Here is a 13386-nt window from a genome sequence, read left to right as displayed (position 1 = left end):
GAATATGCAGAGTTTTCCAGGATAGATAATGTGCCCTGATTCTGGCGACAGGCTGATGAAGGTGAGTGTAAGTCAAAAACAAATTTTGACAACAACAAACAGAGTGACAAAATGACATAAAGCAGACAGATGGGAGGGACAAAAAAATGACAGTCTCAAGACTAGACAATATGCTGCCATACAAATTCCAAATGTTCCTCACAGGGAGAAAAAAAGGGGTAAGATGTCTGCAGACCTCCTCTGACCTTAGGAGATTTGCTGATTCTAGATCTCCTTTTTTAATTCTCATATTGTTACCACAGAACAGATTCAGGCTTACCGGTGGGAATCCCTAAAACAGGTTAAGGTGTGATTGCTCAACTTCCCAACCAATTCACTAAATGTTAGGTTCAGAGTGGAAGTCAAAACTCACACCAGATATGAAAGCTTAAAACGAAAGCTTTATTTTCTGTGTTCAGGGAGGCAAGGGAATCACGTCCCTGGGGAAAAGTTGTATTGCATATTTGAAGATGAAAACTGAAATTAGCTCACATGGGGGTGGGAGGATAGGGAGGACAATGGAATAGGGTAGTCATCTCTTACTCAAAGTTTTTTGTTTTGTTTCGTTTTTGTTTTGCTTTTGGTTTTTTGTATACCCAGACAAGCAATTCTAGCTGACCTTTAGTTTGATTGGTCCAAATAATGTTTACAGTTAAGGCCAGCTGCTCTTATGGTTGGGGAATTTCTGGGAACAAGGCCATAGATTATGCTAAACATAAACATGGTTTTTGGTCAACCTGACCTTGCAGAGATTTTTTTTTCTATGTCAGTGACAAGCTGAGACAGACCTCTGTTAGGCTTGAAATAGAAATGGCTCTAGTTATGCTATCCAAAAGGAGCAGACCCCATAAAATACATATGAAGCGAGTGAACAGTCTAGGTCTTGTTTCTCGACTTAAGTGAAATACTTTTGATTTTTTTTCCTCCAGTAACAAAACTGTAGGTCATAGGCTTGTTGTATATAGCCAGTATAATGTTAATATATTCTCTATCCATATCTAGCCTCTTCTTTACCTTTAACATTATGGTCCAGATGTTCAATTTTGTCAGTGGCATTTTATGCATATATTGAGATGACTATTTGATTTCTTTCATTCTATTTATTTAATGCATGATATTGATTGATTTACATATATTGATCTCTCCCTGCATTGTTGTATGAAGCAGACTTAGTGATGATGACTAATCTTTTTCATTTTTATGCATATGGATGTTTTGTCTGAATTATATTGTGCACCTCATGTGTGCCTGATATGCCCACAGGCCAGAAGAGAACATCAGATTCCCTAAAATTGGACAGTTGTGAGCCATCCTGTCAGTTCTGGGAACTGAACCAGGGGGTCCTCTGGAAGAGTAGTGTGTGATGTAAATGCTGTGTCTTGTCTCCAGTCTCAGTTTGTCAGTGTATTATTTAGAAGTTTTGCATCTGTGTTCATCATGGAAATAGTCCTGTGGCTTTCTTTTCGTGTGCTGTCGTCATCTACTTTTGATATTAAAGTAATACTGGCTTTATAAAAGTTATTTAAGAGTTATCCTTTTTTTCTATTTCCTGAAATAGTCTAAGTAGCAATGTATTAATTTTTTAAGGTTGTTTAAAATTCTGAAACTTACACATTTGGCCCTAGGCATTTTGAGTTGAAAACCTTCTGTTAATACTTTAATCTTGTTACTGGTTATAGATTTGCATAAAACATCTCCATGTTGATGTAATTTCATTATATAGAATGAATCTCAAAATAGATAAATTTCTTTTAGGTTTTAAAATTATCTGGCATGGAGAAACTTAAACAATATGTTTGTGATTTCTGAATTTCATTGAAATTTGCTCTCATGCCTCCTTTTTCTTTTTCTTATTTGTGTCTTTCATCTGGATAATGATTTTCAACTTTATTCACCTTTTACAAAGAATCAATTTTTCATTTCATTAATATATGGAAGAGTAAAAGATATTTTATTTGTGTCAACCCTAATTTTTATTATCTTATAATTGCTTGGATATAGTTGCAATGATTCTTTAGATTTCTTTGTCTTGACATTCATCCATGAGATTCTCTTTGGAAGTCTTATTATGTGGTCAAAAATTTTTGAAGAAGACATTTTAGTATGTAAGTTGGATGCTTTTTTTCTCCTTTTCCTGTTTTCAAGTCACATTTTACATTTCAGTGGAAGCATAATTAGAAAAGGCTTAAATCTTGGTGGGAATGAGATGTGAGTTTTCCTATATGTCACTGACGCTGAGGGTCATAAGTTCTAGTCCTATCTTTCTGAGAGTCAGCCTCTGTCAAATGTACAGAGTGAGGTTCTTGTGTCAATACATGTGGTGCCTGGCAGATGAAGCCATGCTGCCCAGAGAATTGCCCCATGTAGTGTAAATAGGCTTAAGCGGGGGAATGAAAACCTGTCACTTGGTCCTAGACATTGCCAATTATCATTAGTGGGCCTAATCTCTATAAGGCAGGGTCCCTAACTTGGTACAGGAGTTCATGCTGCCTAAAGGAAAATCCCTGGCCCTATGTTGGTGTAGGAAACTTATTCAAACTAGGCCAAAAGACAAAGTTCATAGGTATCCTACATGGCACCAGGTGAAATGGAGGATCTCGTGTCCGATTTTGGAGTTTCTATGACAGTAGAGGTGGGTCTAAGCCTAGAAGCCAGTCTCTCTAAGTAAAGAAAGAAATCCTAGAAGGCTGAGCTTCAAAATATTAAATAATTAAATTTAATAGTATCTTAACTTATTCTAAAATTGAGAATATATATAAAATATGCCATAACTCACAGTTGTACTTTTCACTTGGATGAAATGATTCAAATATTTCATAATATTGTTTGAATTTTTATTTTATAAACTCCTTATTTTACACAATCTCTTTCAGATTGATCCTCTAAGAACATGTTTTTGTACATGTTTCACCAGGAAAGGGAGCTATTCCCCATCAGTAAGAAATAGAAGAGAAAACATAGAGAAGAAGAAGTAAGAGTTACATTTTGTTTTGAAAGGCACTGGAAAGAATGCTTATCTAAAATATATACTGAAGTTTCTAGCTCAGGAATACTAGCATCTTAAAGTACCATGAGGGATACAAAGAGTTAATTATGAATGTAATGTTTCACTCAGTAATCAACAGCAGGCTAAAACAAGACTGTAATATATAGCGAGATATCTATAAAAATAGATAATATACAGATATGTATATTCTATATACATATATATGAGATATATTTCCATATATAGTTGATAAATATATAGACATAAAGATATACAGATGATAGATATATAAACATACAGAGACAGATATGTAGATGATACATATATAAATATATAGATATATAAATATTAGATGGAGATGTGTGTTTATGGATAGTTTGGGTCACATTTCAATAATTCAGAAATATTAAGAAACAAGGCATAAGAGAATAATATGGGTTAAGGAATATGAACAGTTTCATGCAGGAAATCAATGGAGGAAAATGTGGCAGTGTGTGTGATGGAGGGTAACAGAAAAAAAATTCTTTAAAAAAAGAATAACATGGTATTGTAAATGTAACAAGAATACAAATGAATTTCTACTAGAAAGCTCTCCTCCATAAGGAAAAAAATTACTACTAAACTCCATTTTTCCTCACTGTTGTCACATACTAGAGGTAGGGTCCAGTTTAGAGTTTAAGGCTAGGTTAAGTTTTATGATAAAGCTTAAGGCTAAATAGTTAGGGTAGATTTAAGGTTAGAGTTAGGTGTTGTAAGGTTCACAGAAATCATGGTGCATATAGGCCTGCCATGAGCCCTAATTAGATATTCATGATGGATGGAGTTTTTATAAGCATCTTTATAAGCACACATATTTTATAATTATTTTATGAAAGCTCTATCTTTTTTACCCCACGTTACATATATTTTGATAAAGCAAAAGATAGAAATGTGCATTTTAAATGGAATATTCTCATCTTTGAACTTCAAAAGCCCTGCCATGATTGCCTGACAATTCCTTTGAACATCCACAACATGACAACTGAGGAGAAAATTAGTCCCAACTCTTCTAATTGATTAAAAAAAATTTTTATTTTTATTATATTATATTATATTATAGCATTATATAATCATCAGGGTCTATTTTATTGTATATTAAATTATATTAATATATTATTTTCAGTGTATACTTTATATTTTTCTTCCTTCCCTTGATACACATGTACTTTGTAATATGCAAATTCTTAGAAGGCATAATATTTTAGTGTCTAACATTATTGAATAAATATGATTGAGTTATCAAATCAAAGTTGTTAGAGTCTATTTGAATTCTGTAATTCCCTTTAGCTCTTATAGATTCTAATTCAGGCATACAATACTTGATAAATATCATTAAATGATGAGTCATATCTTCTTTATGTAAATAAGGACTGTGTTAGTTTAAACCACAGCATTGTAAGATGCTTCTTTGTCATCATCTATAATTTGACATAAATATATACACAAAATGTGTTTCAAAAAACACTTTTATATATGAAAATTGGGTGTGATATCGTAATATTTGGTTTTAAGAATTTTTAAGCCTTAAAACCAAGCCCTGATGATAATTTATTTTGAACAATATTTGTATGGTAGAATTCTTTCTTTCATTGTTGGCTAATATTGGAGGAGATGAGGAATCTTACCAATGAATTTTGACTGTTCTATGATACTCTGTTAATTCTTCATGTGACAAACACCACTTGACAAGAAAGGATAATTTTGACACATCATTTTAGAATTTAAGTCTATCTTAATTAGAAAGGCATGGTGTAATAAATCAGTAGAAGTTGGCTAGACAGGGAACTGGTAGATTATATGGTTTTTTTTCCTTTCTATCTTTTAAAAATTGTTCATATTAATTACAGTTTATTCACTTTGTATCCCAGCTGTAGCCCCCTGTCTCACGCTCTCCCAATCCCAGCCTTCCTCCCTCATCTCCTCCTATCTGGTCTTATCAGGACTGTCTGCATTGTCTTCCTCCCTGGCCTGGTAAGGCTGCTCTCCACCCAGGGGGAGGTGATCAAAGAGCCAGCCACTGAGTTCATGTCAAAGACAGTTCCTGTTTCCCTTACTAGGGTAACCACTTGGATACTGAGCTGCCATGGGCTACATCTGAGCAGGGATTCTAGGTTATCTCCATGCATAGTCCATGGTTGGAGTATCAGTATCAGAAAAGACCCCTGGGTCCAGATTTCTTGGTTCTGTTGCTCTCCTTGTGGAGTTCCTGTCCCCTAGATGTTTATGTTATAATAAATCTATAAACTGATAAGATCTGAAACTAGGTATTATGTATAATCTTCAAAGGAATGGCCCTAAGGATCTGCTGTACAGAGAATGCCTCACCTTTTAAAGATCCTACACCTTTCCAAAAATGGCATCAACCCATTGTGAACAAGCAATCACTACACATTCCTGTGGGAGACATTTCACAAATAAACCAGAACATTCTTCATGGGTATCTCATTAAGGAAACTGCATTTAGTCCAACTTGCTGTGTCCCCGTACAATTAACAATTCTAACAATATGCAAAAGCCTAAAGTTTAAAATCTCTTCTTAGTCTCAAATATTTGATCATTTCCAAAATCAAAATGAATATTGTGTCTTTACACTGTACAATGTCACAGAATCAAAACCAACAGTCTAAAATGAAAGTTTAGGTAATATCAAGGAAAACATGACCAAAGCAAGACAATTTCCTAGAGAGAAAACAAAAAATCATGTTTCCAGGTCCAGCAATTGGGGAATATGATTGCATAAAATGAACTCCAAAGGACATAGGCAGACACTCTTCATCCTTGCCTTGTGAAGTCCACCTGGCCTTTCTCACAGGCTTGCTCTATTTATTCACTGCAGGATTCCTTACACACACCCCAAATTGCTGGCATTTCCAGCATCCTAGCACATCTGTTACAACTCATAACTCACATGCATCCATAGCCTACTCTGGAGCTCCCAATATGCAAATCAATATATTACCTAAACACCCTGGCTTTTTTCAAAATCTTGGTACTACCCTGCATGATTTTTATAGCTGTCCTAGTTAGCTTTGACTGACAACTTGACACAGCTTAAGTTTATATGCCTGAGTCTCAACTAACTGATTGTTGAGACCAAGTTAATCTGTGAGGGACTTTCTTAACTGATCAATGACCCAAGTAAGATCTAGCATCATGAGTTGCACCTAGAGAGTTAATCCTAGGCTGTGTGAAAAAGCTAAGTTGCCAGACACCAGCACTGGCAGGGTTCTGAAACATGAGGATAGATGTGTTGTACTAGCAAACTAAAGAATCTGACCACCTGTTGACATTCAAGCAAGTGGCCCTGAATAGTTCAAGCCATCTTTATTTATAATCTCACAGACTGCTAGGCTGAACAGTGACATCACTGGTTATTTTATTTAAGGACATCATAACATCAGCACTACATAAGAACCCTCATTACAAAAAGCCCCCAATATTATATAGCTAATATCTGCTCATAAGTGAGTATATTCCATGCATATCTTTGTGGTTTTGGGTTACCTCACTTAGGATGATCTTTTGTAGTTTCATCCAATCTGGGTCTATGGGGGCCTGAAGAGACTGATGCATCAACCAAGGATCATACATGAACAAGACCTAGACCCCCTGCTCAGATGTATTCCACAGGCACATCAATCTCTGTGTGGGTTCTTTAGTAAGGGGAGCAAGGAATATCTCTAACATGAACTCTTTTACCTGCTCTTTGGTCACTTCCCTCTGGTTTTGGAGCATTGACAGACTAACAGAATGGATGCGTAAACAAGACCCAACAATCCGTGGCATACAAGAAACACATCTAAGTCACCAATAGGCATTGCCTGAGAGTAAAGGGCTAGAAGATGGTTTTCCAAGCAAATGGACCCAAGAAGCAAGCAGAAGTAGCCAGTCTAATATCTAATAAAATAGACTTTTAACCAAAATTAATAAAAAGATGGGGAAGGGCACTTCATACTCATCAAGGGAAAATTCCACCAGGAAGACATCACAATCATGAACATCTCTGCCCCAAACACATGGGCACCCACATTTGTAAAAGAAACATTAATAAAACTGAAACCAAACATAGATCCCCACACATTAATAGTGGGAGACTTCAACACCCCACTCTCAACAAAGGACAGGTCAACAAAACAGAAATTAAACAAAGAAACAATAACTCTAACAGAGGTCATGAATCAAATAGACCTAACAGACATCTACAGAACCTTTCACCCACACAAAAAGAAATTACCTTCTTCTCAGCACCTCATGGGACCTTCTCCAAAATAGAATCCAATATAGTTGGTCACAAAGCAAGTCTCAACAGATAAAAGAAGATTAAAATAATCCCTTGTATCCTATATGACTACTCTGGACTAAAGCTGAACTTCAACAATAACAAAAATAGCAAAAGCCTACACACACATGGAAACTGAACAACTTGCTACTCAATGACAGCTGGATCAAGGAAGAAATAAGAAATAAAGAAAGAAATCCAAGATATCCTAGAATTCAATGAAAATGAAGGCATAACATACCCAAACTTATGGGACACATTGAAAGCAGTGCTAAGAGGAAAGTTCATAGCACTAAGTGCCTTCAAGAAGAAATTCGAGACAGCCCATACAAGTAGATTAATGGCTCACCTGAAAGTCCTAGAAAAAAAAAAAAAAAAGAAAGAAAGAAAGAAGCAGATACACCCAAGAGGAGTAGACGGCTGGAAATGATGAAACTCAGGGCTGAAATCAATAAATTAGAAACAAAAAAAATTCAAAAAATCAATGAAACCAAGAGCTGGTTCTTTGAGAAAAATCAACAAAATAAACAAACCCTTAGCTAAACTAACTAAAAGGCAGAGAGAGACTCTCCAAATCGACAAAATCAGAAATGAAAAGGGGGCCATAAAAACAGACACTGAGGAAATCCAAACAATCATTAGGTCTTACTTCAAAAGCCTATATGCCATGAAATTTGAAAAATTAAATGAAATGGACATTTTTGTTGATCAATTCCACTTACTAAAGCTTACTCAAATTTACCAGGTAAATCACTTAAATAGTCCTATATCACCTAAGAAAATGGAAACTGTCATCAAACGTCTCCCATCCAAAAAACGCTCAGGACCAGATGATTTCAGTGCAGAATTCTAACAGAACTTCAAAGAAAAGCTAATTCCAATTCTCTTCAAACTGTTCCACAAAATAGAAACAGAAGAAACACAACCAAACTCATTCTATGAAGCCACAGTCATCTTGTTACCTAAACCTCACAAATACCCAACAAAGACAGAGAATTTCAGGCCAATCTCCCTTATGAACATTAATTCAAAAAGACTGAACAAAATATTTGCAAACTGAATCCAAGAACACATCAAAGATATCATCCACTATGACCAACTAGACTTCATCCCAAGTGTTCAGGGGTGGTTAAATATACAGAACTCATCAATGTGCTCTACCATATAAACAAACTGAAAGAAAAAAACGCACATGATAATCTCCTTAGATGCTGAAAAAACATTTGATAAAATCTACACCCATTCATGTTTGAAGCTATATTTCTAAGAGTATAAACAGCATAGCAAAAGCAAGGAGAGCTTGTAGCACACATAGTTTAGGTAAATTCACCACACGTCTTTTCCAGCTGGAAAGAGGTTTCCATGGGCCTTACTCCAGTAGAGATCCAACAGTAAAGCACTCAGAAGTCTTTCCCTCCAGATGGTGCATGACCACTGCCGCTAGGTGATCAAGACAGAGGGAGAGCCCGCAAGCAATGTTCATCTCTATTTTTGGCCTTGAGCACTTGCTATATCAGTCCTCAATTTTGGATAATAAAACAAAAGTGTAAGCCAAGCAGAGTGTGTTATCATAGAAACAAGCATGGAATTAATTAGCACTCTTGCTTCTTTTGGCAAACTTGAAAACTGACTGGGAGTTTAGACCACAGCTATAGGGGTTCCTGAGTGCTTGTGGAGGGGAGTGGATAGAACCCAGGAAAACACTTTTCCATTCTACCTGTTTAAAACAGTTTACAAAAATATATCTTATCTGAACCATAATTTACTTTTCTATAAAATGAAAGCTCATGCTTGTCATTAATTACACAGTCATACAAATAAAATAATATAGCATACAGGAGAGATATATAATGCTTTATTAAACTTGTTTTATTTTATGATTTTTCCTATTATTATTATTTACAATTTATTCACTTTGTATCCAAGTTGTAGCCCACTCCCTCATCTTCTCCTGGCCCCGCCCTCCATTCCTCTTTACCCTCCACTATCCCCTCTATCCCTATCCACTAGTCCACTGAAAAGTCCCCCTCCATTAGCCTATCAGCTCCAACCAGAACTGCCTGGATTTTCTTCCTCTTTGGGCTAACTAGTTCACCCTGCCGGGGAGAAGTGATCTGGGTATAGGTCAGAGACTATGTCTTCTCCCCTCACTAGGGATCTCACATGGAGATTGAGAAGTTCATGAACTACATCTGAGCAAGGGGTATAGGTCTTCTATATGCATGGTCTTTGGTTGATAAATCAGTTTCCACAAGCCCCCTTGGGTCAAGCTTTTTTGGTTTTGTTGGTCTTCTTGTGGGACTCCTGTCCCCTCTAGATCCTTCTATAACCCCGTTTTTCTACAAGGCTCCCTGCAATCTTTCCAAAAAAATCCTACATGATTAAAAAGGACTGAGTTACAAGGAGGGTAGAGAAGGGGCTTCACATTAAATAAATAGAGCTCCAGACATTCCAAATTCATGCTGACAGGGCTGTGGCATTGCCAGAGTCTATAGTCAAACTACAGGTACTTTATGTGCACATTACAAGAACATTTTCAGCATTCCGTGGGAAAGTAATTGCAATTACGACTTTGGAGGATTAGGTGATAAGGCACAAAGGTTCAGTTTCAAAGCATTATTCACAATAGTGTTTGTTTCTAGGCAGTTACATGGGTCAATGATGCATACTATAGCCATTACAATGGTAAACAAAACACCTAGGGACAGAATAGCAAGCCCAACTTCAATACCCCACAAAAGCTAAAATTCATGTCATTGATTAGAGAGACTGCAACTGATCAGGAATTGAAAGAGGACAGAAAATTTGAAGAACACCCTTTCTCTTATAGATTGGAGGTTTCTCTGTAGCCTACACCAAGTCTATAGGCAAAAAGCTAGGACTTTCAGTATTTAAGCTTTTGGGACACTTCCCATGGGAAACATTCCCTACCAAAGTGGTCATAGGATACAGTCCTCTGATAAATTAGCTTTTTCAGATTCAAATCCCTAACAATGATCCCAAGGCCAAGAACAAAGTTCTTCTTGAAAATTTCTTTTTATTAATTCTTTATTAATTACACTTTATTCACTTTGTATGCCCCCTGTGGTTCCATCCCTCCTCCAGTCCCAATCCCTCCCTTCCTCCACCCACTGCACGCACATGTCCCTCTCCAAGTCCACTGATGGAGGAGGTCTTCTTTCCCTTCCTTCTGATTCTGGTCTAATAGATCTCATCAGGAGTGGCTGCATTGTCTTTTTCTGTGGCCTGGTAAGGCTGCTACCCCCTCACAGGGAGGTGATTAAAGAGCAGGCCAATTAGTTCACGTCAGAGACAATCCCTGTTCCTATTACTATGAAACCCACTTGGACACTGAACTGCCATGGGCTACATCTGTACAGGGGTTATCTCCATGCATGGTTAGGTTATCTCCATGCATGGTCTTTGGTTGGAGTCTCAGGAAAGATCCCTGTGCTCAGATTTTTTTTTTTTTTTTTTTGGTTCTGTTGGTCTCCTTGTGGAGTTCCTGTCCTCTCCAGATCTTACTGTTTCCCACTTCTTTCATAAGATTCCCTGCTTTCTGCCCTAAGTTTGGCCATAAGTCTCAGCATCTGCTTTAATAGTCTGCAGGGAAGAGCCTTCATAGGTCCTCTGTGGCAGGCTCCTGACTTGTTCACTCTTTTCTCCTTCTTCTGATGTCCATCCTCTTTGCCTTTCTGGATAGGGATTGAGCATTTTAGCCATAGTCTTCCCTCTTGATTAGTTTCTTTAGGTGTGCAGATTTTAGTAAGTTTATCCTATATTATATGTCTATATGAGTGAGTATATACCGTGTGTGTCTTTCTGCTTCTGGGATAGCTCACTCAGGATGATCTTTTCCAGTTCCCACCATTTACCTAGAAATTTCATGATTTCCTTTTTTTATTTTTTTATTGTTGAGTAATATTCCATTGTGTAGATTTACCACAATTTCTGTATCCATTCCTCCACTGAGGGACATATGGGTTGTTTCCAGCTTCTGGCTATTACAAATAAAGCTGCTACAAACATGGTTGAGCTAATATCCTTATTGTGTACTTGAGCCTATTTTGGGTATTTGCCTAGGAGTGGTATAGCTAGATATTGAGGAAGCACTATTCCTAGTTGTCTGAGAAAGCGCCAGATTGATTTCCAGAGTGGTTTTACAAATTTACATTCCCACCAGCAGTGGAGGAGGGTTCCCCTTTCTCCACAACCTCTCCAGCATGTGTTGTCTCTTGAATTTTTCATCTTAGCCATTCTGATGGGTGTAAGGTGAAATCAAAGGTCGTTTTGATACACATTTTCCTGATGACTAATGATGTTGAACATTTCTTTAAGTGTTTCTCTGCCATTCGCTCTTCCTCTATTGAGAATTCTCTGTTTAGCTCTGCACCCCACTTTTTAGTTGGATTACTTGATTTTTTGCTGTTTAACTTCTTCAGTTCTTTATATATACTGGATATTAGCCCTTTGTCAGATAGAGGGTTGGTGAAGATCCTTTCCCAATCTGTAGGTAGTCGTTTTGTTCTGACAACAGTGTCCTTTGCTTTACAGAAGCTTTTCAGTTTCATGAGGTCCCATTTATTGATTGTTGCTCTTAGAGCCTGTGCTATTGGTGTTCTATTCAGGAAATTGTCTCCTGTACCAATGAGTTCAAGGCTCTTCCCTTCATTTTCTTCTAAGCGGTTTGGTGTGTCTGGTTTTATATTGAGGTCTTTGAGCCACTTGGACTTTAGCTTTGTGCAGGGTGATAAGTATGTATCTATTTGAATTTTTCTACATGAAGTCATCCAGTTAGACCAGCACCATTTGTTGAAGATGCTGTCTTTTTTCCATTGAATGGTTTTGGCATCTTTGTCAAAATCAGGTGTCCATAAGTGTGTGGATTTATTTCTGTGTCTTCTATTTGATTCCATTGATCCACTGTTCTGTTTCTATGCCAGTACCATGCAGTTTTTAGTACTGTTTCTCTATAGTACAGCTTGAAATCAGGGATGGAGATACCTCCAGAAAATAATTGTGGTGGTGCACACCAGTAGGATTTGCTGAAGGAGGCAGAGGCAGGAGGATCACAAGTTCTTCAGAATTTCTAATAGCTATTTCCCTCACTCTTCTGAGAAATACCATAATGGAAAATGGAGACCAGCACTGAATAAGAAATTCTCAAAGCATAAGTGACTGAACAAGAACCTTCTTGCACAAACCTTTAACAAGGGATTTTGCTACCCAATGAGCATCATAAGCAGATGAATGATCTGCTTTTGTATAATCCTTTCCTGGGGGGGGGGAGGCAATAACTCCTCCATGAGCTGCCAAAGTATCAACAATGATTTTTTTTTTGGCCAATCAAATCACAGTCACCATGAGGCCCATCAATAACAAATCTGCCACTTGTTTGTAGGTGGTAAATTGTATCCTCATCAAGGTATTTTGCAGATATGACATCTTGAAAACTTTCTCTTTTAGAGCATCCTTCATTTCATCAAGACAAGCTTTTTCATCATGCTGAACAGATATAATGATTGTGTTGACTGATGGGAAGCACAGCAACTCAGTCCTACCTGTCCCTCAATCCTACCACAGTCCCTTAGGTTTTAAAATCCAGGAGTAACCAAGGCAATGTGTAATTGTGGCATATTTTAGCCAATTTGACATTTAGCTTGTGTGCTAAGACAATGTCTAAAGGCATATACTCGTCAGTTTCAGGAGTGGCATAACCAAATATCAAAACCTGGTTTCCTGTATTATTGTTGCTGGTGCCCTGAGATCTAGGAAACTCACAACTGGGAGGCCTGGGGATGTATTCTAGCTCTGAGATGGGTCAATGTCCCAAGGGTATCCTGAAACATAGGAGCCCAGGAACCACACAGATCTGGGGTAGTAGTGTCCCAAAGATATCCTGAGGCCCAGGAGCTCAAAAACCACACTGATGTGAGGGTGGAACAGTGTCCCAAGAGTATCCTGAGTCACAGAAACCAAGAAACCACATAACTATGAGAAGAGGGCTCTTCCACAGAGACAATGCAGCTCCCAGGGAAGGTTT

The sequence above is a fragment of the Psammomys obesus genome, unplaced genomic scaffold (genome assembly GCF_907164565.1).
Source record: "Psammomys obesus unplaced genomic scaffold, mPsaObe1.curated_primary_1811, whole genome shotgun sequence".
NCBI classification, from domain to species: domain Eukaryota; kingdom Metazoa; phylum Chordata; class Mammalia; order Rodentia; family Muridae; genus Psammomys; species Psammomys obesus.
This window is presented reverse-complemented; position numbering follows the sequence as displayed.